General features: G+C 42.8%; 1 long non-coding RNA gene across 1 annotated transcript; it reads right to left on the minus strand.

The window, feature by feature from the left end:
• Positions 1-1,027: 1,027 nt before the first annotated feature.
• On the minus strand, positions 1,028-12,913 carry LOC142492105 (uncharacterized). The gene is made up of 3 exons (XR_012800743.1): positions 12,689-12,913; positions 1,872-2,008; positions 1,028-1,765 (listed from the first exon to the last, which is right to left on the minus strand). It is a non-coding gene; the product is annotated as an uncharacterized LOC142492105 (long non-coding RNA).
• Between the last annotated feature and the right edge of the window lie 13,332 nt (positions 12,914-26,245).

The raw sequence follows: 26,245 nt of genomic DNA on the forward strand, positions 1-26,245 counted from the left end.
TTTATTACATAAAAAGTGGACAATAGGGTCCCCCCTAGGCCACAGTAGGGGTCCACCAACTAGTTTCAGGCAAAAAAGCCCTTTATCAATTCTCTGAAGACTTTCACCCACCAGGCCACTATATATGAAAACGTACGGTAGTTATTCGTTCACTCATATCTTCTTTTTACCTTATAGATACGCCACATTATCACACCAGTACCATATGTGAGCTACACACTGCATGTGTTGATGAGTGTCAGCCACATTGAGCGCTACACCTGCTTCTCTTAAATTTTCAGACAGATCACTAAAAACATTCATTCACATTTTCACAATTAGGTACTGAATTATAAGCAGAGTCAACTTTGCTGTCATGGTAGTGATGTACATTATTATTGTTAGATTACTACACAACATATGCAGTGTATGTACAACAGAACACTTAATTTTACAACGCATTCCTGCATGAACATTGTATGTTGTATGGTTTTTACAATAAATGTGCCAATTAGGTTCACATGTACATTGATGTTAAGATGGATAATGTACAGCGTGTCAGAAACATATCCTTATCATTTTGTTATGTGATGCTGATATTTAGCCATAAATACTCCCACTACACAAACTTTATGTTAATTATGTACACATGTCAATAACATTCTTATGTTATTCTTCTATATAGTTGCTCCTGAAGCTCATGTGTCACCTGACACTGAACATGTCTCATCACCTGGCTCATCCAGCTCATCTTCAAGCATGGAAGGTGAGTGTATGAGGTGCAGCACATCTAATGTGTACATTTGTAGATGTTAATTTGCCAAGATAAATAAATGCCTTTCACATGTAATTAACTTCACATCAGTTATTGTCACAGAAGATGTAGTGTTTCCTGACAACATGTATTGTGTGTGTTGTAAACTATCAGCTAGGAGTTGTGAGGTTACAACAAATTTTCATTCATTCTTCTTTCACACTGAGTCAAAACATCATTGTTACTTCAAGAATAAACTTTTAATTTGACACAAATTAAAAATTATGGAAACATGTTGTGTTACACAGTGAGAACAACTATCATTATATTGAAAACAAGTGAAAGTTCCATCGCAGTCCATAATGTCTTTCTTTATTTGTTGAACCAGATGTTGCCACTCAAGGACAAATTCACTCAAGTGACCATGAAGATGTTCCCAATCCTGGATTAACCCAGCATTCAAGTCCTCCTGCTCGTGACACCTACACTGGCGACACACTTTATTCGAGCTCGGCTAGTCCCACGAATTCGGGTATACCCGGGTGTATTGAGGTTTGTGACTGTTTTCTGCCCGAGTGCATTGAGTTATTTTCCAGCAGGGATTGAAGCATTTTATTCCCGCTGGCTGCAATACTGCACAGTACATATATATATACTGCATTACAATTCATGAATTTATGCCATCTGGTAGACACACGAAGCATTGCAGCCTATTAAATCCTAATCATTATCATTTAACAGATCAGGCGCCCATCAGCCAGGCATGTACCCAGGCTGGGAAGGCAAATGCAACGGGGCTTGTCAGAGGTGAGGAGCGGCGCATTCCAGGTATCTGCCAGGTACATACCGGGTATTTGCTCGAATAAAGTGTGTCGGTGCAGTACTCAGCTATTGCAGCTTCTGAAGAAAGAATCTTGGGTGAAGAAAATCGTCGCCATTCAGAAATGATGTCAGTGCTTGAAAGGATGATATCACTGCAGGAAAGGTCAATTTCACAAATGTCACAAATTGAAAGAGTCATCATCCAAGTTCCTAAAGAAATCCAAAATGTAAACAGGACATTACAAGCAATAGTTGTGAATCTAAGCCAAGCAAATCAGTTGCGAATTACTGCAAGAGAACAATAATTCCACTTTACCCCATCTGAGGATGGATCTTTACATGCTGCTACTTTTTCTCCAGAGTCATCAGCTCTTCATTCCCCAGTTCTGGATGATACCGGTACAGTAGGTGCAAGTTCTATGCAGGACCCTCTCAACATCCAACCGCTTACATCTGTTCAAAATCAGGAACGGACACCGACAAATGAGACACGAAAAAGAAAGTTAGGGCAACAATTACTACTAACCAGCTTTTGGAAAAAGATTAAAACATCAAAACAAGAAACTGCTCCACCATCAGTCGTGCAATGTTTAGCAACTGGTTCACAACTTCCACAGCCCACACCCAGTGCCCCTGAAGTGCCACAGCCCACACCCAGTGCCCCTGAAGTGCAACAGCCCACACTTACTGCCACTGAAGTGTCACAGCCCACACCCAGTGCCCCTGAAGTGCAACAGCCCACACTTACTACCACTGAAGTGCAACAGCCCACAAACAGTGCCACAGAACTGCCACAGGCCAGTACAAGTCATACAGTTAAGGCCAAAGTACTTGGCAAAGGGAAAAGGCAAACACAACAGCCAACAAGCAGGCCTGTGACTCGCTCTCAAAAGGATAAACAAAAATAAATAATCACATTCACTAAATGTGTTGGTGTCCTGGTGGTGTTTACTGCAGACTATTTAATGCATAGTGTATGTATGATCATGTACAGATGCTTGATAAAATTCAAGTATGTCCTTGTACACATGAATGTTTAGAAATGCTCACTGACTGAATTAAGGCATATTTAATAACATATGAATGTGTATTAATCATCAGTTTATTAATGGTACAACATTATTACACACTTGCCATGTTTATAGAAGCTGACATTCACTTAGCTCTTGTTCAAGATGAGATGTATGTGGGTTTGTTTGGTAATGTAGATAGTCATTTCATGCTAATATTATTGACATACAACTTTAAGTAACTACCCATATAAGAGCATACATTTGGATGTTGTGTTTTCTGGCATCTTAACTCTGTAAGACATTACTTACCTTAATCTTCTTTCATAGTTCATAAAGTTGGCATGTGATCATGTATGATTTTTGGTTACAATAACAGATCTGTAAGTGTGTATGAATATATCTTTATTATCTCTGAATCTCTATGGATATATGTATACACACACAGTGTGTGTGTGTGTGTGTGTGTGTGTGTGTGTGTGTGTGTGTGTGTGTGTGTGTGTGTGTGTGTGTGTGTGTGTGTGTGTGTGTGTGTGTGTGTGTGTGTGTATGTATATATATATATATATATATATATATATATATGACACTGTTGTCAGCAACCAGGCCTTCTGTTAATGAGATATAAATGTTAGGACACTTGCTAAAATTATGGTATCACTATGATTGAGCACCTAATTTAATGAGCTGTATTTAACTTTCAATATGATTACAACAAGGCCTACTTACATACATCAATGGCTTTAGTTTAGCACTCTATATATATATAATATATATATATATATATATATATATATATATATATATATATATATATATATTCAAAATGAACAGTACAGGCATTCATGGCTCAAATGAGGCCTTGTTTGCTATTAAATACAACTTCTACGCAGCTGACTTAAATAGGCCATCAAACATACTCACCCAGTAATGTTATAAACTGTAATGAAGTGTTAAGAGAATTACAACAAGGCCTGTTTGCACACAAGGCCTTCAATGTAGAGATAGATATATATATATATATATATAGATATTTATATATATATATATATATATATAGATATATAGATATAGATATATAGATATAAATAGATATATCTACATATCTATATACATATATATATATATATCTACACACAATATATAGTTAATTATATATAGATAAATATATATATGTTGATATATTTATATATATCTAATTATATATATATATATATTTATATATATATATTATTCTATATGTAGCCCTTTTTGTGAACACCTGAACTAAGGGACTACGGTGCATAAACCTGTGGCTTCAGGAGCTCTGAGCCTCCGCATATTGGGAGCCTGGGAGTATACCTTTATCACTTGTGGTGCAGCGCCTCCACTCACCCAGGATCCCCATTATAGAGATTATACCCTGAGCAAGAACCTAACAACAACAGTATGCAACAGCAACCTTTTTATATCACACATGAATAACAAATGATATGCAGAATTATCATATAACCTTTACATACACACACACAACGTGGCTCGGCCACACCTTATTGGGGTAATGTCCTGTACATAAGTGGCTCTGCCACTCTCCTTAGGAGTATGTCTCATAACCAGTAAAGTATGGTACCATATGCATTCTCTCAGGGAACCCAATTAGTTAGTGGGAGGCGGGATCAGCGCCTGGTGACCGGTGTAGGTGCACTTGTAGATAAGGATACCTTCCGGTCACTACGATGACCTTGACACTCCACAGGGTCCTGGTGTTAATCCAGCCTTGCGCCGTCTCTCCCTTCTGCAGCACCGTCAGATGGGAAATCCAAGATGGCGGCCGCAGCTCCGCAGCTCCGCATATGAACCTCACTAAAGGGAAACGTCCCTGACGACTATGGGCGTCCTTACAAATACAGCACCCTACGATGGCGGGGGAAAGACTCCTGGGGCTGTGGGCATACCCTACCTAAGCAGACGGGTCACTGACCCTCTGCTCTCGCACACGAGGTTCCGCCAACCTCCTCCTTCACCTCCCTCGCTGCTCTGACCCACCGCCCACACGCATCCGGTTCCTGCATACACAGTCTCGCATCCCATTGGTCCTCAGCCTCAGCTGACCTCCTCACAGTCAGAGTTCATAGTTCAACCCCCTCCAAGTCTCTACTTATGATTACCCTTCGCGCGCTTCCCTCGCGCATGCGCAGCCCAACTGGTACGCAGTAACTTCGCTGGCAAACAGGGACAATATGGCGCTGCCTATGTAATTGACAGCGCGTAACCTTTAATATATATGTACATCCTTACATTCTCCCCCCTCCAGAATCCAGCGTCCCCGCTGGACTACCTAACCACATATATATTAACTATGTACACAACCCTCTCTTCCTAGATTAGGTTACACATCTCATTAAACAGTACCATCATAGCTTGCATCCTATGCCGAGCCCACTGCTGAGCCTCATAATGGGGTGCCCCAAACTGATCATATGCCATTCGCATGGGAGGTTGACTGTTTCTTTGACTTCGGCGGGGTTGATCCTCCTCTGCTTCCTCTGCAGAGTGCTCAGTCTCAACTGGTATTTCCGTCTCTACCCTTGAGGGGTGTTCAGCATTATCACAGTCTCTTTGGGGTGTAAAACATGGACTTTGTGGGTCTAGAGGCTGACTCACTGGAGTCAAATGATCAATGTTCGGGCCAAAAGGCTCTTTACCCGTGGCTCCTTCGGGAGATGCCTCCACAGCCGGAAGGCCCCTTTGAGAGGTTCCCTCCATTGTATCCTCAGAGGTGGCAATTTTTATAGTCTCTGAGCCATCCTCTGTGTATTCAACTGCTCCATCTAGGGCAGTGGCTGGGGCTTCCAATTCATCCGTCCCTACTTGAGGTATGAGAAGCAGATGATTCCTATGCCACACTTTTACGCGGCCTTCAGAATCCTTGATCCGGTACACAGGAAGACCCGGCATCTGTGACTCAACCTCATACACACCCTCCCGCCACCGGTCTGCCAATTTATGCTTCCCAGGAACACCTAAGTTGCGTAAAAGGACCGCATCTCCAGGGTGAATTTCCTTGTAACGTACTTTGTGGTCATAACGCCTTTTATTCCCCGCATTTAATTGTACGGTCGTCCGCTCAGCCAATTTGTAGGCCAACTGTAAACTGTCCTTTAGTCGCTGAACGTATCGGAAATGCGTCCTATTGGATACCCCATCGGTAGATATCCGTAGGCGCACATCCACCGGTAACCGGGCTTCCCTTCCGAACATCAAGAAATACGGGGTATACCCAGTGGACTCATGTCGGGTGCAATTATACGCATGTACCAATGCTTCGACGTGTTTACTCCACTCCGTCCTTTGCAGGCTCGTCAATGTACCCAACATATCCAACAAGGTGCGATTGAACCGTTCGGGCAAGGCATCCCCTTCGGGGTGGTACGGGGTAGTACGTGACTTGGCAATGTTCAGTAGGGTGAGCAACTCCCGTATCAGTGTACTTTCAAAATCCCGGCCCTGATCGGAGTGAAGACGATTTGGTAACCCATAGTGAATGAAATATTTTTCCCATAGTACTCGGGCTACCGTTACGGCCTTCTGGTCTTTCGTAGGGAACGCTTGGGCGTACCTAGTGTAGTGGTCAGTGATCACCAGAACATTACTAACTCCCCGACTGTCGGGTTCGATACAAAGAAAATCCATACACACCAAATCCATGGGACCCGAACTTTTCAAGTGTGCCATAGGAGCCGCCCTGGTAGGCAGTGTCTTCCTTTGTAAACAACGATTACACTTCCTACAATGTTGCTCCACTGACTCCCTCATTCTCGGCCAATAGAACCTATCCTGCAGTAGTCCAAAGGTCTTGTCAATGCCCAGGTGACCATGGTCATCGTGAAGGGCCCGGAGGACTAGTGTTCTCAAACGTTCCGGTAAAAACAACTGACGCCGATCGGGATGGTTATGATAGGAGATCACCCGATATAACAAACAATTGTCCATTTCAAACTTCCCAAACTCATTTAACAGGAGCTTCACCAAGTCTTTGGGGGCCTGCTTCAGTATAGACGGATTATCTTGCTGTACAGCTTGACGGGCTAGCTCCACTATGGGGTCTTGTGTCTGATAATGCACTAGATCCTTCCGCGCTATGATATTATCTTCATTGATATTCATCCCGTCTCGACCTTGATAGGCCCGAGGAACAGCCTGCGAATGACATCCCAACGAGTCAACCACCCGTAATTCCGAGAATGCTACGTTGTCATCGACTATTGCCGCTACTGAACAGAGAGCACGAATCCCGGGGCCCGGTATCTCCTCCCAGACTTCCTCATCAGGGGTGGATTGCAGACCAGGTCGACGAGACAGAGCGTCGGCCCCTATGTTGGTGGGTCCAGGTTTGTATTTAAGGTTGAACCGGTAATTGGCTAGAGCAGCTAACCAACGGTGTCCGGTGGCGTCCAATTTGGCAGACGTATTGATATAGGTCATGGGATTGTTGTCCGTGCGTACTTCGAACGGTACTCCATATAGATAATCGTGCAGCTTGTCCACCACCGCCCATTTTAGCGCCAAAAATTCCAACTTATGGACCGGGTAATTCTGCTCGCTAGGGGTTAAACTTCGGCTCGCGTAGGCCACTGGACGTAGCCCGGTCTCATACTTCTGATGCAAAACCGCTCTTAGCCCGCTGAGGCTAGCATCGACATGTAGGACATAGTCTCGCTCAGGATCCGCGTAGGCCAAGACGGGGGCCTGAGTGAGGCTGGTCTTTAAGTGTTTGAAGGCCTGTTCACATTCTGTAGTCCATGTCTTCCCAAAGGGTGTCTGCGCCGAGCTCCCCTTTCTCCCGGTTTCTCCCGGATACACCTTGAGAAGGTCATTCAGTCTCTTGGCCTTGCTGGAATACCCCTCCACGAACCGCCGATAATAGCCACAAAACCCCAAGAAAGACCGCAGCTCTTGAACATTTTGAGGTCTGGGCCAGTTCATCACCGCCTCGATCTTCCCTGGGTCGGTGGACACCCCATCAGCTGACACAATGTGGCCCACATACGTTACAGAGGTCCGACAGAATTTGCACTTGTCTAGCGACAGTTTTAGGCCCTCCCCCTCAAGCCTATCCAGCACCTTCATCAGTCTCTCGGAATGCTCTTCTAGAGTCCGCCCAAACACGATAATGTCGTCCAGGTACACTAAGCACTCTCGCGGGTTAAGGTCTCCGAGGGTTTTTTCCATTAGTCTCTGGAACGTGGCCGGGGCACCGCAGATCCCTTGAGGCATGCGGGTAAACTGGTAAAACCCTAAGGGACAGATGAAGGCCGTTTTTTCTTGGTCTTCCTGGCCCATGGGCACTTGATAATACCCGGACCTGAGGTCGAGCACACTGAACCATTTACTCCCGGTCAACGCATTCAGGAGGTCCTCGATTCGGGGCAGTGTATACTGGTCGGGGATAGTACGGTTATTCAGCGTTCTGTAATCCACACATAGACGGACCGTCCCGTTCTTCTTGCGGACTACCACAATGGGTGAGGCGTAAGGGCTCCGAGATTCCCGCACGATGCCAGCCGTTTCCATCTCGTCGATTAATCCCCTCACTTCGTCAACATCCTTTGAGGCAAGCCGGCGGGAGCGCTCCCGGAAGGGGGTGGCGTCGCTCATTCGGATGGTATGGTGGGCACTGCGACTGCACCCCACATCCATATCACCAGTGGAGAACACACCCCTTCGGTCGTGTAGCTCATCCTGTAGCCTCTTCCTCCACTCATCCGGGAGGGGCGAGTCGCCAAAGTCAAATTCCAATGCCGGCGCTATGGTAGTAGGCGAGCTCCTAGCTAGTCCCGTCGAGGCCTCCTCCTCGGAAGTTACCGGGTATATCCTTCCTAGCGTCTGCCGCCGGTCAATAGTCATCGGGTACGGGGATATATTCTGCACATACACCCAGGTGCGCTTCGGGATCTTCCCGGGCCATTCCTTGACCGAGGTTAGTACTTTGTAGCCCAAACGTTGTTCGTCCTGGGCCACACTCTCCAAGGTGAAGAGCTGATCCTCCGACCGTTGACGGGGGTAATGGCAAGCGGCGACCATCATTCGTCCTTCCCCCGGGGGAATCTGGGTCAGTCCCCATTTTTGGCTGTAGAGGACGCCATGCTCTTCCTCAGTCGCAATTTTACCGCAGACCTCTTGAAGGGCGGGACAGGCCGCTAGGGCCAGCAGTGGGGCTTCTCCTGCTTCCTGCAAAAACTGGCGGAATACCGCGCGCACAATGTCAGCGTTGGTCCCCAAGATGATTGGGGCGCTGGGGTGGTCCTGCGGCTCGGGGCACACTAGGGCCTCCACTTCCATGGGGTGATGTTTACCAGTATTCAGCTGGAGAATATCTAACTGCACCTTTACTACTCCGTCTATGGGGTAATCTTCATGACTCAGTCCCTGTAGTCGCAAGGCATCCGCAGATAGCAACGGTAGTTGGTGTAGGTGTTGGTCGTAGAAGGGCCGATACACGATGGTCACTTGAGATCCCGTATCCAATAATGCGGCGGCGTAGATGCCCTCAATAACCACTCGAATAATGGAGACGGGGCCAATTCGGGGGCTCGGAGAGGATGGCAACACCTTTTCACCCTCCAGGGGCTGGCACGGCATCGACTGCGCCGATCTGGACGACGTCCTCCGCGAGGTGGGGCAGTGGGCCCGTAAATGTCCCATCTTTCCGCATGCGTAACACTGCATTTGGCTGAGGTAAGCCTCGTTTCTCCTGGTTGGGGGACTTCGCCCAGTCGGGGGACGAGGTCTGGGTGTCACTGGGGTGGGGACATCCTCGGGATCGAGCTCCCCAGGTTCGGGCACGTCGGGCTTTGGGTCCACTTTCTTGGCTTCTTTACCCCCGGGCGGTGGCTTCTTCCCAGTGGCTAAGTCACGCCCTAACAACACCATCTCGTGCGCTTGGACCCGATCCATTAAGTCGTGAAACGACAGGGCTTGCCCGGGCGTTATGCAGCTACTGACCCGCACCGACACGGGGTGTAGGGGTAGGAGGCCCCTCAGCAACTGAGTGGTACGTATTCCGTTGGCTTCTTTCCGTGGCAACACGCCTTTCCTGACCATATTCCAGAGATCCAGGTGTAGTCGCCTGAGAAAATCGGATACCATCTCCCCTTCCTTCTGGGCTAACGCATGAAATTTCGACATCAAAGTATACATGTGCACCGGAGCTCCATACGCCTTGGTTAGGCAGTAGATGAGGTCTGCCGCATCAGCTTCCGGGTTGTCGTCTCGGTAGTAGTGCACCATGTGGGACGCGGGGGGCCGTAAGCACTCGACGATGCGCTGTCTACGGACCGCGTCCGTGCAGGTCCATTCAGGTAGTACCTGTTCGGTATGATCCAGCCAGTCCTCTATCCCTACTTCCCCTTGGGGCGTGGGTTTCTCCCCGGAGAAGGCCTTTAACTTCCTGTACTGGAGCGACTGGGTGGTATTGTGGATAACGGCAGCTAAGGCGGGCAAAGAGGTGTCTCCCGGTAAGCTATCCCCGACAGCGGGGTAAGCGTCCAATCTTGATAGGCTAAGTCGGTGGAGGCTAGCCCGCAGGCCGGACGGGGTAGAGGGGGAGCCTAGGCCCAGGGCTGTGGGCCAGTGAGGGTGCAGGCCACGGTCAGGGGAGTGGTCGGGGCCTCCCGTCGTGGCGCCAGCGGTGGGGGTATACTCTCTCCGGGGGGTGGAAGTGGCCAGGGGCGCAGGGGTGTCCGCCTGGACGATGGGACAGCGCACCCCCGGAGCCTCGGGCAGCAGCAGTATACGGGGCAAAGCCTCGGGGCATATATCTTGTTCAGTGGCATACAAGATCCGGCGCCAGGTCTGGTCGTGGTCATAAAAATGGTCTTGTACTTGGGCATTGTCCAGGAGAGGAAGCTTTCGGACCTGCTTGGTCACTGTGCCTAACGAGATCATGGCGGGGACATGGCCCAGCGCGAAAACACGGTTCAAGGGAATCCCGCGCCGTTGGGCCCACTTGCGCACCTCGAGCGCCGAGGGCACCGACATGATGTGGGTTGGTTGCACAATAGAGACAAAAAAAAATGTGGGGGCACCCCAGGTCTAAGATCTCAGCAGCGCCTCCAAATGTAGCCCTTTTTGTGAACACCTGAACTAAGGGACTACGGTGCATAAACCTGTGGCTTCAGGAGCTCTGAGCCTCCGCATATTGGGAGCCTGGGAGTATACCTTTATCACTTGTGGTGCAGCGCCTCCACTCACCCAGGATCCCCATTATAGAGATTATACCCTGAGCAAGAACCTAACAACAACAGTATGCAACAGCAACCTTTTTATATCACACATGAATAACAAATGATATGCAGAATTATCATATAACCTTTACATACACACACACAACGTGGCTCGGCCACACCTTATTGGGGTAATGTCCTGTACATAAGTGGCTCTGCCACTCTCCTTAGGAGTATGTCTCATAACCAGTAAAGTATGGTACCATATGCATTCTCTCAGGGAACCCAATTAGTTAGTGGGAGGCGGGATCAGCGCCTGGTGACCGGTGTAGGTGCACTTGTAGATAAGGATACCTTCCGGTCACTACGATGACCTTGACACTCCACAGGGTCCTGGTGTTAATCCAGCCTTGCGCCGTCTCTCCCTTCTGCAGCACCGTCAGATGGGAAATCCAAGATGGCGGCCGCAGCTCCGCAGCTCCGCAGCTCCGCAGCTCCGCATATGAACCTCACTAAAGGGAAACGTCCCTGACGACTATGGGCGTCCTTACAAATACAGCACCCTACGATGGCGGGGGAAAGACTCCTGGGGCTGTGGGCATACCCTACCTAAGCAGACGGGTCACTGACCCTCTGCTCTCGCACACGAGGTTCCGCCAACCTCCTCCTTCACCTCCCTCGCTGCTCTGACCCACCGCCCACACGCATCCGGTTCCTGCATACACAGTCTCGCATCCCATTGGTCCTCAGCCTCAGCTGACCTCCTCACAGTCAGAGTTCATAGTTCAACCCCCTCCAAGTCTCTACTTATGATTACCCTTCGCGCGCTTCCCTCGCGCATGCGCAGCCCAACTGGTACGCAGTAACTTCGCTGGCAAACAGGGACAATATGGCGCTGCCTATGTAATTGACAGCGCGTAACCTTTAATATATATGTACATCCTTACATATATATATATGTATATATCAAGAGAGACTAACAGAGAGAGTCAAAGAGAGAGAAACAGAGAGAGAAAGAGAGAGAAAGAGAGAGAAAGAGAGATAAACAGACAGAGAGAAAAACAGAAAAAGAGACAAACATAGAGATGTGTGTGTATGGTTACATCTAGCTAAGTGTAAGCAGAAATCTGTTCATCATAGCACTGTAGATGATTTCACACACATTGTTATTCTAATTCAAAGAGTCTACTTGTTTTGCACATGTTGATTGCCTAAGCCGAAAGTAAAGTTTCGATTCCTGTGAAAAGAGTTTCTTACCCAAAGAATTTCAGCCAATTATTGTAACAAATTTCTTGTGGGAGAAAACCTAGGCGTATAACTGCTAGGTTGTATTATAACCTTGGAACAAACCGCGAAGATAACATGTAACTATTCACACATTCAGCAGACATCCGTATGCGTTCAACTTAACTCAACGTACACTTGAAGAGAGAAGAAATGGCAGAAGCTTCTCATTGCACAGCCATCCACGTAAATCATACAAATTTATGATTTATGAAGCAATCGAATCAACGCCAGAGAAAAGTGCAAACGTGACCAAAGTCTATGACTTGATCCAAAAGAAATATCCATACTTTCAAGAACCTGACAAACAACGAAATTTGAAAACTTCTGTACGATTCAATTTATTCGCAAATGAATGTTTTGAGCGTGTCCATGATCGGCTAAATCAACGATATGGATGCTGGCATGTTGCGCCATCATTTAAACTTACCATGGAACATATCTTCTGTTAAATAGCACATTTTTGCCTAATACCAGTGACACTGAAGCCGCACCGACTGTCGCGTCTGCTGATCTACCTGCACCCTCCATTCATCAAGACCAGATGCAAGATGGACATAACTACTATGATATGTATCCAGATTTATATGGGCAATACCAATGTGCATGGGAAAACAACCTACAACTGTACGTACCTCCGGACGTCTTGTTTGAAGAAGCCACTGCAGATCCATATTTCGCCCTCATGGAGATGTGTGTGATTCAGGATTCAACGGTTGCCTCAACCATGGATGATACTGTTGTGCCTTCCTGGAGCGAGCAGTTGCAGCCAAATCAGTTTTGACTTCTACAAGAATGGTAAATACAAATTTCGTTATGCCTTTACTCAAATTATATATGTCTACATTAATAATATACACCATTTGTTAGACAAATGAGTGGATACAGCTTAACATTGCAGACAGGCTTACATGTAGTGTGCACAAAGACATTATTTCCTATACAATATACTACATGACGAACCATTAGTACACATTGGTGACGGAGTCCTAAATCCTAGATTATTATCGCTTTTAAAGTATCATTTCAATATGTTACACTAACTGTAGCACACACACCTCATTGTTCAGCATTCAACATATAAAAACAAAGTGTCGCCCACATATGACGTGGGACTGTGGTAATGTCCCAAGGCATCCTTAAAAAGGTTACCGATGCAAGCCCCACCCCCAACCGATGTGCGCGCGTGAAACCGTATTGGCTGTGCCTGTAGCTTATTGTTATGGTCAGTGCAGTGTGTCATGTGCGCGCGTCGGTGGGACGGTGCGTGCACAGCGCTGGAGGCCAATGTTCATTCAGTGGGAGGGGTGTTTGCGTGCATTTCACGGTGCCTTAACATGACGTCACACGTATTTTGTTCGCTCATTGGCTGATCGTCCGTTTTTTCCGTGGTCACATGTCCGTTTACAAAATTTAGATGTGTACGTGTGTAGAAGTGAATTTGTTTCGCTTCCATATCATAACTGCCAGCCATGATATGCGTACTGCTAGCAGCACCATGGAGGGACATGTATTGAACGCACAGCGTACACATCGTTTTGCACATGCGCTAAGACTTAGTCCACACATTCGTGACGTGCGCGCGCAATAGGCGTTGTGCGCGCACATTATTATGTATACAGGCACCGGAAAAAACATATCAGTAGTAATGCCAGCAACACCATTTGAAAAATGACACAGTTCTGTATCTGTAGTTTTATCCTTGCAGTTTAAACATATACGTTACTTATGTGTGAATATCCACAATCATATAGAGATGTGTTAAGCGTTGTCATGCTGAGACATACAGTATATAAATGTGCCATCTTTGAACATCATGTGTTTGCTGTATTTCACAGATGTCGCGGATGAATACATGGGACCAATGTATGATTTCAGATGAGCCAATCGTTATATTAGATGATTGTGACGACTAGCGAACAACTATTATAATAAATATGTAACGATGCTTTCAATGATTGGTGCGCAGATTAACAATCACTACATAATGTTATCCTATTATGCAAATATTTACTATGCACTTAATTAACATAATGATGTTGCTAAGCACTGAAGTTAGAACTTATATTGTTTTTTTGTTCTTTTCTACTAACATTATATGTATTGCCATGTGATATATGCAACCAACATTATCACTCAGCAAACACATTAATCTACTATATATTATAATCTCACGTGTGACTTGTCAAAGAATGTAAATGCTACATAACAACTCGTAGACATTGTATCTGAACGTACACAATAACAATAGTGAGGTGATAGAAACTGTTTAGTCGTGTGCATTTTATATTATCACCTAAGTTGTAGTGGTAACCTAACATGCATGAGCTAATGAATGTTAGTTAAAGATCATGAAACCATGAACATTTGTGTGTACATTTTATTCACACGACTAACTATAGTTTATTGTTATTAGTAAACGTTCAACACATACATAGCTAAGAGAGGCCGATGATAAAAGCAACATTATTATGTTGGTTTATATTATTTCACGTAGAAATACTTGCATCACACAAAAACTACAACACACACACACACACTGTTGCTGAAATGTGTGCGAATGCAAATATCTACTTCATTTATGTTCATATGTTGTCATTAGTTATAAAGGATCATGATCATTATGAATAACTAACGTGAATGAAATACAAATTATATTAACTACATTGTCATTGTGTTGAATGAATTAGGAAAAGTTGAGAATCCAACGAACTATACTTTGGAATGGTGTTAACATTTTGACACATGTTACATGTACGTCAAATCGACACACATCTTTCACTAATACATACACATGTGACAATGTAGTAATCAACATGAAGATGAAGTGATACAACAACTAATCACATACATTGCAATGTTAATGATGTTTAAAACATTGGTGTCTTTTCATACAAACATGCATTGAGTATTAACATCGCTCATGTGCATCAATGGATGTTCTCCTCCCATAATCAATAGCTGAGCAGGGTTTATCCCCTTCTCTCCCCCCACCCCTATATTCCATTAATGGATGTTGTTACGTTTGCTCAATTACATGTTATGTAATGTCCCCAATGATTTTAAAACACACTGCACAATAACCACCAAGTGTAGATAAACGCACGTACACAATACAGAAATGACATGTTTCAATAGTCACATCTTTTTCATTACATTCTGTTTATACATCCTGTAACTATACCTGTATCGAGGTTTGCACATCTTATGACAGATGTGAATTGAAATACATACCATGAGCAGTTATTGATGTGATATACTTTGAAAAAGAAACCATGAATGAATATAAATAATTGTCATGACATGTTCATTAAGGTAAGCAACACACAGAATTGCAATATGGAAAATAGCTGAAGCGCTCAAATGCAGGTATATCTCAAAATGATAATAAGCCAGACCACTGTACCAGGGTACTAACAATTGATATAGTACCTATTGTGTCATATAATGGGTACTATCCTCCTGAAGACAGGTGGTGTGTGGTGCAACCCACTCACCTTATGTCTCATTGGCAGGTTCCCCTGAAAAATATGCAAATACTCACATCCTGGTAGGGCAGGCAGGCAGGCTGTGCAGCTACTCAATGCAATACAGGGAAAAGGGAGACCAAAAAGCGCACCAGCACAAACGGAGCAGGAAGAAACCAGAACAAAAAAATGATTAAAAGGGCACTTTAATGTGGCAAAAGACCCATCCAATGCATTTCGAACGTCGCAGCGTTCTTTTTCAAGGATAAAACACAATGTGATAACATCCATTATATACCCTCTTACCTGTGGGCCATTTCGCGCCAAAAATCAGAACCTGATGACGTCATAACAGAGCGACTCAGTGCCGATCTAAGGGCAAAAGGAAGTACCAAAGGCAGTGTGGCCATTTTGGATGTGGGCAAACATAGGAACACAATAACAAAGCTTTATTGACCATTCCAGCAGAACAAAATGGCTTCAGTACCCCCTTTGTGTTCCATTATATTGGTATGGAGGAACCAGGGGATAATATGGATGATATACACTTATGGTTTACCCCCGCTACAGCTTAGATATGTAACATAGGAAATGGTGCTGCAAAGGGCATATAACTTAGTACATGGTAGACAGACAGAGCCCCTATATATAGCACTCTGATCCAGTGTGAAATGGTGAGATTCTTAAAATAACTTTATTAAATGACAATGTCGTTAAAATATTGGGGTTTAAAACAATGATTAAATAATACCAAGTGATTCTTACTCTATGGATAAGTGTGTCCAATTGAGTGTGCAGTGGTATATATAAATGTCCAGTGTTGGGATAAATCACTGGCCCTAGCAATCCTCTATAGAGTGGGTTAGCTAGGGTTCTTGATGGAAGTAACGGCAGTTTGAGCCACAGATGTAGTGCCCCTGTAATTCAATACTAGTAGGTGCACTCGTGAGTGGGACCTGTACTATGCTGTATGTATACTGCAGCTGATAGTATATTATAGATTCGTTATAACAGATCTAGGTCTAAGTGCACCTAATGTGTTGTTAATTGCACTCACTTATGTTATAGAATATGTAATTATTGCTGTGTGGTGCTTAACACATATATATATATTCCAGGTATATGATGGTCTAGCTGGAGTAAATGCTAGTATTGCTAGATATATTACAGGTGAATATGGTGGCACTGCTGTAACTACTGTATAAGCTTATACTGAGTTATCAGCTGAGTACTGCTCCTGGTAGGGTTTATATTCCGGTCAACTTGAAAAACCTTCCCCTAATAGGGTATGTACTTTACATGTGTGGTGGTGATCTGGCACTTGAGGTGTTAATACCTGTGTTGGGTGCTGTTTTGCTCTATGTATGACCCCCTTGAGCTGATTGCTGTAGTGGGGGGTTAGCATTCAGGCTTCCTATATTGAAATGGTATTGTATTGCCAGTATTACTATATGCCGTTGCTGTGTGGTGACTTATAAGATCATTGGATCTTATTTTGGTCCATTACTGTGCACGGGCTGAGATACACTGACTTTCTAAGTCTGACTGAGTCAGTGTACATGAACTCCGCCTCCGCGCGTGCACGTGGTCACGTGTTCGCCGACGCGCGCGTTTTGCGAGTGCTTTGTCAAGGCTAGGTAATCAGAGGGTTTCCTATGTCTTTGCAAGGTATTTATAGCGCTTGGATTAACCTGTAGTAACCTCATTCACTGTTAGCGCATGCGCACTGTGTGGCTGGTAGATGACTGACATTTTAACCAGCGATCTGTATTCTTTAGTGTGAGAGACCTTTTAGAGCTGTGACATGCTGCTGAAGTTGTATATTGTGACAGTACACTTAAGTATATATTAACTGTATGTCATCTAGTGTTTGTTGCTATGAACTTTCACTGTTGTGACACCATTGTTATGTAAATAAATTAATAATGAAATGTATTTGTGTTTGTCTTAGGCTGGTTTTTTACTTGTATTTTTGGCAATTCCTTGTATGATGTATGAGTGTATTGAGTGGCAAGTAATGAGTCACATACTGTAGAACTGTATCTAATTATGTATAGACAAGGAATGCATTATTGCAGTATGGGTTATTTTTATTTGTATTTTGCATTCCTTGCGGTCTCTAGCATTCAGATGTGCTGAAGAGTTTAGATGAAGGGACTGTAAACAAATCCTTCATTGAGGCCTTTGGGTGTAAGAGCTTTAAGGTTATAGATCCATCGTGCTTCCTTTTGTAGGAGCACAGTGTCTATGTCACCTTTCCTCTGTCCCAAGGAGAATTGGTCTATTCCTGTGAAGAGTATAGACTTGATGTTTCCTTCTTGACAAGAGTTAACGTAAATTTATTACTTGCCAAAGCTTTGGCGTAATCTATCAAGGCCTCTGCAAGTGTGGGAAGATCTACATAGGCAAAACGAAACGCCAATTCAAACAGCGAGTTTTGGAACACATTGGTACTATACGTAACAATGTAGATACCCCACTGGCGAGGCACGTTAACTCTTGTCAAGAAGGAAACATCAAGTCTATACTCTTCACAGGAATAGACCAATTCTCCTTGGGACAGAGGAAAGGTGACATAGACACTGTGCTCCTACAAAAGGAAGCACGATGGATCTATAACCTTAAAGCTCTTACACCCAAAGGCCTCAATGAAGGATTTGTTTACAGTCCCTTCATCTAAACTCTTCAGCACATCTGAATGCTAGAGACCGCAAGGAATGCAAAATACAAATAAAAATAACCCATACTGCAATAATGCATTCCTTGTCTATACATAATTAGATACAGTTCTATGTGTCTCATTACTTGCCACTCAATACACTCATACATCATACAAGGAATTGCCAAAAATACAAGTAAAAAACCAGCCTAAGACAAACACAAATAAATTTCATTATTAATTTATTTACATAACAATGGTGTCACAACAGTGAAAGTTCATAGCAACAAACACTAGATGACATACAGTTAATATATACTTAAGTGTACTGTCACAATATACAACTTCAGCAGCATGTCACAGCTCTAAAAGGTCTCTCACACTAAAGAATACAGATCGCTGGTTAAAATGTCAGTCATCTACCAGCCACACAGTGCGCATGCGCTAACAGTGAATGAGGTTACTACAGGTTAATCCAAGCGCTATAAATACCTTGCAAAGACATAGGAAACCCTCTGATTACCTAGCCTTGACAAAGCACTCGCGAAACGCGCGCGTCGGCGAACACGTGACCACGTGCACGCGCGGAGGCGGAGTTCATGTACACTGACTCAGTCAGACTTAGAAAGTCAGTGTATCTCAGCCCGTGCACAGTAATGGACCAAAATAAGATCCAATGATCTTATAAGTCACCACACAGCAACGGCATATAGTAATACTGGCAATACAATACCATTTCAATATAGGAAGCCTGAATGCTAACCCCCCACTACAGCAATCAGCTCAAGGGGGTCATACATAGAGCAAAACAGCACCCAACACAGGTATTAACACCTCAAGTGCCAGATCACCACCACACATGTAAAGTACATACCCTATTAGGGGAAGGTTTTTCAAGTTGACCGGAATATAAACCCTACCAGGAGCAGTACTCAGCTGATAACTCAGTATAAGCTTATACAGTAGTTACAGCAGTGCCACCATATTCACCTGTAATATATCTAGCAATACTAGCATTTACTCCAGCTAGACCATCATATACCTGGAATATATATATATGTGTTAAGCACCACACAGCAATAATTACATATTCTATAACATAAGTGAGTGCAATTAACAACACATCAGGTGCACTTAGACCTAGATCTGTTATAACGAATCTATAATATACTATCAGCTGCAGTATACATACAGCATAGTACAGGTCCCACTCACGAGTGCACCTACTAGTATTGAATTACAGGGGCACTACATCTGTGGCTCAAACTGCCGTTACTTCCATCAAGAACCCTAGCTAACCCACTCTATAGAGGATTGCTAGGGCCAGTGATTTATCCCAACACTGGACATTTATATATACCACTGCACACTCAATTGGACAAACTTATCCATAGAGTAAGAATCACTTGGTATTATTTAATCATTGTTTTAAACCCCAATATTTTAACGACATTGTCATTTAATAAAGTTATTTTAAGAATCTCACCATTTCACACTGGATCAGAGTGCTATATATAGGGGCTCTGTCTGTCTACCATGTACGATAATATGGATGAATTAGAAGATATTTCGGATACTTATTTTTTCAACACTTGTGATGATACACAGAGAAAAAAACAAGCTTTACGTGTGTTTGATAACATTGTGGATTTGGATACCACTGACATCTCTGATCTCAAAATCCACTTTCAAAAATTGGAAAGTTTATTGATTCATAAGAACCGCTTATGGTGGGACATTATAAGCCTGGAGAACTATGCTAAATGTAAAAGGATCCCAAGAGGACTAAGGGTTAAAAAAGCCCCCTCCTTTGGTTTTCCGGATGTGGATTTTGAAAATAGATGGGTGACAGCCCTCAATGACTGCTCTTTTCGTTTGATGGAGTTAATAGTGTTTCAGAAAATGAAGGAGAAAGATCAGCTTGATATTCAAATCACAGAACTGCAAAAAAACCTATACTGTTTCAAAGGTTTAAAGGGCTTTAAGGAATTTGATGTTATTCTCTCCAAAACGGTAAAAAATGTGGAATGTGGTATTATGTCTAAAAAACAAATTAAATATGATCGGGACAGATATGACTATGAAAAGAACCAGGTTTACCATTGGCAGAGGATAAATTCTATTCAGGAAAGATCAAATAACAAAGATAAATCATTCATTCAGTTTAAATCTACTCCCAATAAGTCCATTTTAAAATCTAAGAATGTGGATTATCAGAGTGGCGAATCTGATGTTTCAGATGCAGAAACTGCCTCTACCTCTCATTCTGTATCTTTTGTCAATACATTTGAGAATGATGATCATCGTGGTCGTGGAGCTCCATCCAGGGGGCGAGGGAGGGGTGGACGCACCTTTTGGGGTCAACCACCTAGGTCCCAGGATGCTTTTTCTTATCAAAATGTTAATCAACAGAGACAGCAACAGCAACAACCAAAATCTTTCCCTTTATTTCAAAAGGACACAAGAGAATCAGAAGAGGGAGGAGGGGGGGGAGGAGGAGGGGGCTACAGGTCCGCCTCCAAAAGGAAGAAGTTTTGAATGATATATCTAATGTTATAAATATTTCAGGAACTGCTCTCTCTCCTACAGAGTTGTCACTACTGGATAAAGGCCTAAAATTTTCACCTTCAATGAACTTTAATTTGTTCGAAACCACTATTGATGTGTATAAGTTTGTTCGGAAATTATCCTTGAAAAAGTTTTTTGACAATTTTATTCCAAATGTTACTAGGTCGACCGGAGATGAGGATTTAGATGGGGGGCCATCACACGCTACCGAGAGTGATGTCCCCTCATCCGACTCTGTTCCTCCGGTATCTATTGCTTTACATACATTTAATGATTTTTGTACCCTGCAAGATATGAATGATATTTTATCTGAACAGACGGTTGATGATGTTAATATTCCTACATTTTCTGAATGGAATTCAGGCCTAAAAAGGAGTTCTGTGTTCTACCCCACTCATGTCAAGGGTCAATTTCTGACTATGTTTGAAAATCTGGTTATAAGAGACCTTCGTCTTCTAGCTCAGGGATTTTCCCTATCCTATATAGATCATGACAATTTGAATCAAAGTGAGCGTTTAGCTTTAAAATCTTTGAAAAATAATTCTGCATTGGTCATTAAGAGTGCGGACAAGGGGGGTGCGGTGGTGGTGCAGGGCAGAGACGGTTACATCAGGGAGACATTACGCCAACTGGATGATGGCCGGTCCTATCGTGTACTATCCGCCGACCTCACACCGCAATTCTTGGAGTTCCTTGTAGAACTGGTTGACTCAGGTGTTATTATGGAAGTTCTGTCGAAGGACGAGGTTAAATTCATTATTCCATCTTATCCCATTATTCCTATCTTCCACCATCTCCCAAAGATCCACAAGACATTGGTCGACCCTCCAGGTCGTCCCATTGTCTCTAGTATTGGATCTTTGGGAGATGGTCTGTCAAGATATGTTAATGGTTTTCTTCAGCCATTTGTTAGGAAATTGCCCTCATTTATACGGGACTCTGGTGATCTTCTTGATCAGATCAAAAATGTTAAATGGGGTAATGATTACCTGTGGGTAACACTTGATGTTACCTCTCTGTATTCTGTTATACAACATGACCATGGTTTGGCAGCGGTCCGCCAATTTATTGAGATACCAGAAATATCAATCTTTCAATCGGCTTTTATTTTGGACGCTATACACTTTTTACTCACGCACAACTTTTTCACATTTAATGGTAAGTTTTATTTGCAACTTATTGGCACTGCTATGGGTACAAGTTTTGCTCCTTCTTTTGCGAACTTATTTATGGGATGGTGGGAAGCACTTTTTATTTATTCGAGCACTAATTTATTTCGTCACAATATTGTTTTTTATAAAAGATTTGTGGACGACCTAATTATTATTTGGAGGGGGGATGTCACTACACTTCACACTTTTGTATCTTATCTTAATAATAATCTTTATAATCTAAGATTTACATTAAATTTTCATTTCCATCACATTGAATTTCTGGATCTACAATTATTTGTAGACATAGACAAAAAAATCCAAACAGATGTTTATAGGAAGCAAAATGCCAGGAACACCTTTCTGAGGGCTGACAGCTGCCACCCATCCCATGTCATAAAGGCCATACCAAGGGGACAGTTCCTCAGACTGAGAAGGAATTGTTCCACTATGAGTGGTTTCCTTTCTCAGTCTGAGGAGCTTACAAGGAGATTTTTGGAAAGGGGATACCCCAAATCACATTTAGCAATTGCATTTGAAAATGCATTACATACAGAGAGAGCATCATTGTTGCCCACACATCCAATTGGAGATTCTCGCCTTGTTAACAATGTTAAGACAATTGGTATTAAACAGGACTCACATGGACTGACAGAATCAAAAAACAAATGTCCTCTTTTTATTTCACAATTTAGTAAACAAATTGTGGAAAAGTAAACTCTATAATTTCAAAACATTGGAATGTCTTATCCATGGACCCTGTCCTTAAAAAATATGTGGATTCTGGTCCTACTTTTGTATATCGTAGAGCGAGAACAATTGGATCTCATGTTTCACCAAGTGAACTCAAATCTTCTGGTCTCAAAAAAACTTTTATCACTAGGGGTTCCTTCAAATGTGGCTCTTGTAGTGCATGTAAACACATGAAGCCTGCCAAAAGTTTTTTCCAGTTTGCCTTGCCACCGCCACATGGTGTGAATATATTACCAAATAAGGAATTTAAGATTAACAGTTTTATAAATTGTAAAAGTCAATTTGTGATTTATCTAATAACATGTGGTTGTGGCAAGAGGTATGTGGGGAGGACGACTAGAGCCCTTAAGGTCAGGATGTTAGAGCATTTAAGGCTCATAAAATTGAGAGACACTAATCATCCAGTCTCAAAACATTTCACTGAATGTGGTCAGGGAGGAATTAATAATTTTTCCTTTTTGGGGATTGAATCAGTTATTTCTAAATCTAGAGGAGGTGATCATATTAACCTTCTGGACCGTAGGGAGGCGTATTGGATCTTCACTCTCCAAACGCGCTTCCCTATGGGCTTGAACATTGACTGGCAACTAACACATTTTTTGTAAACATTTTTGTGATAGACGTATTATGGTGTAATTAGTTGGTAATACAGATTAAATAAGACAATTGTCATTATATTGGACATTATATTCTTGTCATTATAACCTTTGAACCTATGCCTTATCATGCAAATATTATGCTAATATGTAAGCTTAAATTGTTCTTTGATGTATCTTGTGGATAATACTTCATATTTTATAATGGTTGTATTTCCCTGGTTCCTATGATTTAGGTACACAATCTGTGTTATGCAGTATGTATGTGTAATATGTCTTTAAATTTACTTTTCTTGCACATTTTTTTAATCATGTCTAGAGGTTTTTATTTTTAACTTTTTTTTTGTATATAACTTAGTTGCAACACAGCTAGTTTTTTAATCCACCTTGTTTATGTTTTTCCTTGATATAATAGTACCCTTTATTAAGCATTAGTTTAGTTTAATATAGCTTTATTTCGTTTAAATATGCTTGTCCAGTTAGCAGCAATGTATTTTGTTCTGCTGGAATGGTCAATAAAGCTTTGTTATTGTGTTCCTATGTTTGCCCACATCCAAAATGGCCACACTGCCTTTGGTACTTCCTTTTGCCCTTAGATCGGCACTGAGTCGCTCTGTTATGACTTCATCAGGTTCTGATTTTTGGCGCGAAATGGCCCACAGGTAAGAGGGTATATAATGGATGTTATCACATTGTGTTTTATCCTTAAAAAAGAACGCTGCGACGTTCGAAATGCATTGGATGGGTCTTTTGCCACATTAAAGTGCCCTTTTAATCATTTTTTTGTTCTGGTTTCTTCCTGCTCCGTTTGTGCTGGTGCGCTTTTTGGTCTCCCTTTTCCCTGTATTGCATTGAGTAGCTGCACAGCCTGCCTGCCTGCCCTACCAGGATGTGAGTATTTGCATATTTTTCAGGGGAACCTGCCAATGAGACATAAGGTGAGTGGGTTGCACCACACACCACCTGTCTTCAGGAGGATAGTACCCATTATATGACACAATAGGTACTATATCAATTGTTAGTACCCTGGTACAGTGGTCTGGCTTATTATCATTTTGAGATATACCTGCATTTGAGCGCTTCAGCTATTTTCCATATTGCAATATATACAGGTTGGAGCCGCACATGCATAGGTTTTTTGGAGCTTAATCTTTGAATTTAAAAGGAAGATCCCTAATTTTTATATTTTTGCTTTTTATACACTTTTATAGTTACTTTTTTGTGGCTTCAGTACCCCCTTTGTGTTCCATTATATTGGTATGGAGGAACCAGGGGATAATATGGATGAATTAGAAGATATTTCGGATACTTATTTTTTCAACACTTGTGATGATACACAGAGAAAAAAACAAGCTTTACGTGTGTTTGATAACATTGTGGATTTGGATACCACTGACATCTCTGATCTCAAAATCCACTTTCAAAAATTGGAAAGTTTATTGATTCATAAGAACCGCTTATGGTGGGACATTATAAGCCTGGAGAACTATGCTAAATGTAAAAGGATCCCAAGAGGACTAAGGGTTAAAAAAGCCCCCTCCTTTGGTTTTCCGGATGTGGATTTTGAAAATAGATGGGTGACAGCCCTCAATGATTGCTCTTTTCGTTTGATGGAGTTAATAGTGTTTCAGAAAATGAAGGAGAAAGATCAGCTTGATATTCAAATCACAGAACTGCAAAAAAACCTATACAGTTTCAAAGGTTTAAAGGGCTTTAAGGAATTTGATGTTATTCTCTCCAAAACGGTAAAAAATGTGGAATGTGGTATTATGTCTAAAAAACAAATTAAATATGATCGGGACAGATATGACTATGAAAAGAACCAGGTTTACCATTGGCAGAGGATAAATTCTATTCAGGAAAGATCAAATAACAAAGATAAATCATTCATTCAGTTTAAATCTACTCCCAATAAGTCCTTTTTAAAATCTAAGAATGTGGATTATCAGAGTGGCGAATCTGATGTTTCAGATGCAGAAACTGCCTCTACCTCTCATTCTGTATCTTTTGTCAATACATTTGAGAATGATGATCATCGTGGTCGTGGAGCTCCATCCAGGGGGCGAGGGAGGGGTGGACGCACCTTTTGGGGTCAACCACCTAGGTCCCAGGATGCTTTTTCTTATCAAAATGTTAATCAACAGAGACAGCAACAGCAACAACCAAAATCTTTCCCTTTATTTCAAAAGGACACAAGAGAATCAGAAGAGGGAGGAGGGGGGGGAGGAGGAGGGGGCTACAGGTCCGCCTCCAAAAGGAAGAAGTTTTGAATGATATATCTAATGTTATAAATATTTCAGGAACTGCTCTCTCTCCTACAGAGTTGTCACTACTGGATAAAGGCCTAAAATTTTCACCTTCAATGAACTTTAATTTGTTCGAAACCACTATTGATGTGTATAAGTTTGTTCGGAAATTATCCTTGAAAAAGTTTTTTGACAATTTTATTCCAAATGTTACTAGGTCGACCGGAGATGAGGATTTAGATGAGGGGCCATCACACGCTACCGAGAGTGATGTCCCCTCATCCGACTCTGTTCCTCCGGTATCTATTGCTTTACATACATTTAATGATTTTTGTACCCTGCAAGATATGAATGATATTTTATCTGAACAGACGGTTGATGATGTTAATATTCCTACATTTTCTGAATGGAATTCAGGCCTAAAAAGGAGTTCTGTGTTCTACCCCACTCATGTCAAGGGTCAATTTCTGACTATGTTTGAAAATCTGGTTATAAGAGACCTTCGTCTTCTAGCTCAGGGATTTTCCCTATCCTATATAGATCATGACAATTTGAATCAAAGTGAGCGTTTAGCTTTAAAATCTTTGAAAAATAATTCTGCATTGGTCATTAAGAGTGCGGACAAGTGGGGTGCGGTGGTGGTGCAGGGCAGAGACGGTTACATCAGGGAGGCATTACGCCAACTGGATGATGGCCGGTCCTATCGTGTACTATCCGCCGACCCCACACCGCAATTCTTGGAGTTCCTTGTA

Source organism: Ascaphus truei, chromosome 4 (genome assembly GCF_040206685.1).
Source record: "Ascaphus truei isolate aAscTru1 chromosome 4, aAscTru1.hap1, whole genome shotgun sequence".
Lineage (NCBI taxonomy): Eukaryota > Metazoa > Chordata > Amphibia > Anura > Ascaphidae > Ascaphus > Ascaphus truei.